At 34.3% G+C, this 5,703-nt stretch overlaps 1 long non-coding RNA gene across 1 annotated transcript in view; it reads left to right on the forward strand.

The window, feature by feature from the left end:
- The window catches only part of LOC128250328 (uncharacterized), a 389,962-nt gene that overhangs the window by 320,513 nt on the left and 63,746 nt on the right, over positions 1-5,703 (forward strand). The gene's annotated exons all lie outside the window — the stretch shown is intronic.

The following is a 5,703-nucleotide window of genomic DNA, read 5'->3' on the forward strand; positions in this document are numbered from 1 at the left end:
TATATATATATATATATATATGCACACACATTTGCACACACATATATTCATGCATAAACGCATGTATTCTCCCTATTTGTGTGTATAAAACTACGTACTTATCTGCATATATGCATTTGGTTACGGATGGATAGATAGATGTGTTTATACACATACACTAGTACACGTGTGTGTCTGTGCATGTGTGTATCTGTGTGTGTATGCGTTTGCGTTCTAGTACACGTATACTAGTACACACACCCATACACACACAGGCAGACACATGCACACACACATTAATGCATATATATGCATGTGTGTTTGTGTGTGTGTGCGTGTGCGTATGTAAATATATATGTTTTCTTTGTTAACGCATGTATAAATATCGTATGAATGCATATCTGTGTGTTAACATTCTGTAATTTCTAATTATAAAGTTAGATATCACACAGAATGAAGGGAAACCAGGCTAACATCTAAGTTAATGTATGAAAGGATATTTATATTCACGTGTAGTATGTATAACATGTATTTGTCTGTGTGTTTTACGGTCTTTCACGCTATATCCCTCTGTCTGTCTCTCTCTCTCTCTGTATATATATTTATATGTATATATATATATATACGTTTTGTCACTGTACATCTCTCTGTTTCTATATATCTATCTCTGTATCTATCTTTTGCACACCCACAAACACACAAACAGAGGCACATGCGCGCATATATGTATATATGTATATATTCAGTATGACGGAGTGAAAGAGAGAGAGAGAGAGAGAGAGAGAGAGAGAGGGAGAGAGAGAGAGAGAGAGAAAGAGAAAGAGATGTAGAAAGAGATTTTATAGTAGACACACCAATACAGGAAAATGGACTCATGATCACATATAAGAAATGTGCCCGAATACATACATACATACATACATACATATATATAGATATATATTATATGTAAATATATATGTATATTGATATATATATGTGCGCATGTATGTAAGTATATATATATATATATATATATATATATACATATAAACATGTATATATATATATACGTATATATATATATATATATATATATATATATATATATATATATATATATATATATATGCATGTATGCATGTATGTATGTATGTATGAATGTTGCGTTATACTTGGAGGTCTTTAATTCCTTAATGTGTCGTTGATTCTGGAAATATTAAATCTACAAGCTTTCTGAGTTGAATAAGATATCATTGATAATAAATGTATATACATATTTATAACGATATCTCCCATCTGCAATCTATACTTACACATAAATGTTAGGCGTCAAATGGAACTACATGATAATTGTAATGGCATCGCAAGTTCATACGTACATTCATGCATATTTGTTTGTGCGTGTGTGTGTGAGTGCGCGTGTGTGTGCGTGTATGTAAATAAATACATGCATACATAGGCACATACATGTACACATGAATACACATGCATGTATAAATGTATCTATCTATCTATCTATCTATCTATATATATATCTATATATCTATATATATATATATATATATATATATATACGACGGTCTTCTTTCAGTTTCCATTTACCAAATCCACTCACGAGGCTTTGGTCGACCCGAGGCTATATTAGAAGATACTTATCCATGGTGTCACGCAGTGGGACTGAACCCGGAACCATGTCGTTGGTAAGCAAAAGCAAGCTACTTACCACACAGCCATTCCTGCGCCTAAGTTTGATGTAAAAAAAAACATATGGTTTCGATCAATTCGTCTGCCAGTCAATCTGTTTTTCTATGAATATTTCGACTACAAAATACATTTCGTACAACTTGCCTTTCGAGTATTGTACTTTCGATGAATATGCCTAATGCCTGACAGTTAGTGCTAAATCCAATATGGTCCCCAAGTTTTGTACATTCATCTGGTCCTTAACTTACTTTAGACACGAATTGTATAATAGAAGCATACTACACGTGTACATTTTACAACGAAAATAATGTACTTAGTGGAATTTTTATTTCCCTACACTTTCATTTCCTCGGAATATTTGCAATTCAAACTACAAAAATTTAATAATTTATGAATTAACTTTTCTTTTTTTGAATAATTTTTTTCTTCCTCGTGAATATTTTAATTATTACGTATTTGTGGTTTGTTTTATTCTCGAGAGTTTTTGTGCTGTTTTACATTTTTCACGTAGGATAATTAGTCCCCAAAGTCCTCTGTGCGAGACCCTTTCATCTACAAAGCAGCAAAAGTTATAACCATATCCGTGAACATTGGTCGAGTGAACAAAGTTCGAATTCAATGACCTCACTTTTCAACACTAATTAAGTTAATGCAATATTGTTTCTTCTTCTTCTTCTTCTTCTTCTTCTTCTTCTTCTTCTTCTTCTTCTTCTTCTTCTTCTTCTTCTTCTTCTTCTTCTTCTTCTTCTCATCATCATCATCATCAATATCAGCCTCCCCCTCATTCTCATCGTCATTATCATCTTCTTCATCTCTCCGCTGTTGTATTATTATTATTGTAATTCCGCCAAGGTCGCCTTTGATTTTCATCCTTTCAGGGTCGATGAAAAAAGTACCAGTTGAGCACTGGGGAAGATGTAATCGACTATCCCCCATCACAAATTGCAGGCCTTGTGTCTATAGTATAAAGATTATTATCATTATTATTATTATCATTTTGTTATTATTATTGTTATTATTATTATTATCATTATTATTAAAATTCGAAACCATTGTGTTTTTTTTTGTGTTGTATCATATCCTTTAATATTGTCCTCCACGGTTTAGTCCCTTGTCGCCAATTAAATCATCATCATCATCATCATCATCATCATTAAAATCATCATTTTCATCATCATCATCATTATTGACGTTTAAGATAGCCAGCTGGCAGAATCGTTAGTACGTCGGGTTAAATGCCTAACGGTATTTGGACAGTCGATACGTTCTGACTTTGCCTTTTATACTCTCGCGGAAGGATAAATTAAGTACTATTTGACTACAGGGGAAGGTTTAATCGACTTAACCACTCCCCCAAGATTTGAGGCCTATAAAACATATTTCTTTGAAAATAGTAATATTTCTACAAAATTCCGCCCTTTGTTTCGTCGACTGACGATTTCTATCGATTTGTCTCCCAAGAAATTTATTTGACGGGTTAATAGCATTTTGATCACCATACCCGTCGAAAAATATGTTTTCTAGCAATTATATATTTCAACAAGAGTTGGGTTTAAGACAGGTTAGTAGAAATCTGCTATGCTTTTATTATGCTTGGTTGTTTAAGCTTAAATACCGCCGAATGGGCCCATCGGATCTTTTCTTTCCATCGAGTCACATGATCCAGTGGCTTGCCAAACTAGTTGCATGTATTGGTCAGTTACTAACTGACCAATCGCGTTTTTTTGCAACAGTTTCTTTTCAACGCGGGAGAGACCACTTTGTTTTTGGAACCTACCCAAGGTTATAGAAACCCTTGTATTCTGCCTCGCTTGGTTTTCGGCAGCAGTCATTGAAAACACACCACGTCTCTTTGGACCCGTGACGATGAACTAGAAATCCCGCCTGTCTCAGAGTTTTCGTCAACCAGCCTTCTCCGGTCTTCATCGTTACTGCAACAGACAGCAGACCACAGGTACATCAACAGATCCAGCAGAACTGGAGTAATTTAAATCCTTCTTCCAGACAGTAAGATAACTATTCTCTTTAGGCAATCTTATTTTTAGAACGAGAGGAATACATCATCACATATTCAACTCATTGTATTTGTTTGCTTCCTTCTTTCGGCGCTATAACAGCAACCAAAAATCCAGGGTCGAGACCGAAAATTGTAGTAACATGCAAGAGACACTCAACCACTGATTGAATTTCTCAAAAGATATCGTAGCCTGTCTTGAACATCAGTTAACAGAGTAATAACAATATATTTTGTCATATTTAGAATTTGTGTACTGAATCTCCAGACATTAGCTAATCCTCTATTGCTTATAGATGTCAGTCCGGTATAATCGTACGTAACTGAGAGACAACGATTGAAAAACTGGGGCTGAGAAACTACAATGATGAGTATAATTTCAGACATTAAAAGCTTCAGACAATTTTCCATCTGGAATATCTTTTGTATCTCCATAAAGTGAACAAATAATAATGGTTTCAAATTTGGGCACAAGGCCAGCAATTTCAGGATGAGGGTATGTCGGTTATATCCAAGCCAGTGTTTAACTGTACTTGTTTGTTCGACCCTGAAACGATGAAAGGCAATGCCAACCACAACATAATTGGGATTCAGAGCGTAAAGACAGGCGAAATGTTGCTAAGCCCGTTGCTCTGTATTATCCAAAAATATTCCATGGCTTTATCACTAAATGTCTATTTAACATATCTGTTTCTAAACATCCGAAAATATGGAGTGTTGACCAGGAGATTACCTAGAGGCCAACTTGTTGCAACAAGGTCTATACAGAGTTTCGGTCTAAATCTCTGCCGTAGTATCATAGACCTTTGAGTCACTGATGACTCATATTTGTTAATTATCGGGTCAACCATCAGAAAGGGTTTCCTTCAATATTTGGAACACATTTTTGTCAGCCGTCAGTTCCATTTCATTCATGAACGTTAAAACTAAACCCCTGTAGTTTATAATCTTTTTTTAAAACCTGCATAGGAATATCCAGTGTTTGTTACTGAATGAATCTGTATCGATTTTGCGCCATCTATCTGTCTTTCATAATATTTAAATAATTTTTTAAAATTCAGTTTTTATTAGCTTAAAATGTTCTCTTTCTTGCTTGGCGCTTTCTCTCACATATCCATTCTATCGTGTGTCATGCAATTTATCTAACAGAACTTTTCTGTATCTTACTGTGAGGCAATTCATATATTTCAAAGGAAGTACAATCCATTGCTTCTTTAACACATCTCGAAGATTCTTCACTGTTTCCAACAATATTGACATTTCACACATTTGCACCCAATTTATCTCAGATCTCTCACGTTTCTTATCCTCTGTATTCAGTGAATTGACATTTATGCATCTCGCAGTTTGATATTTTGACGTTGTGTTTTCACAAAATTCTAAGAGATAATTTGCTACACTACAATGAGAGATCCGATAACCAACAAGTAGAAGGGAATGAAAGAAGGAAAATAATATCTCTTTATTCAACATTAAGTGGTGAAGTAAATGCCAATACTTGAATTAAAATGAGTCGTATTATGACCGTTGGGTCCCTGGTATATAATATTTGTAATATAAAGCTTCATAATAAAAGACACAATACACAACCCCTAACAGTTCTTGGTACCTACACTCTGCTGGACTGTTACACCAGATCAAGTATCAGCACAAAAAACGACCGTCATTAAACTCTCCAAGAAGTACGAACTTATCATTAGAGGCGTTTTAAATGACATCACGTCAGCTATACGAAAAAGGATATCTTATGTTTATTGATTGACGTTGTCAGATTATGACAAATTGTGAAATATGCCGACTTTTAAGCTTCAAAACCTGCATTACACGTCATAATGCTATCATTTTTACCTAGTGAAAGTGATGTTCGTTAGCAATTGTAGTTTTTATTGAAATCACCAAACTGTATCATTGAATCCCAGAAATGAATGTACAGATTGTGTGCTCTTTATTATGACAAACAAGACTTCCCAACGATATAATTATACACACATCTATATGTGTATGCATATATATATATATATATA

Source organism: Octopus bimaculoides, chromosome 20 (genome assembly GCF_001194135.2).
Source record: "Octopus bimaculoides isolate UCB-OBI-ISO-001 chromosome 20, ASM119413v2, whole genome shotgun sequence".
In the NCBI taxonomy this organism is placed as follows: domain Eukaryota; kingdom Metazoa; phylum Mollusca; class Cephalopoda; order Octopoda; family Octopodidae; genus Octopus; species Octopus bimaculoides.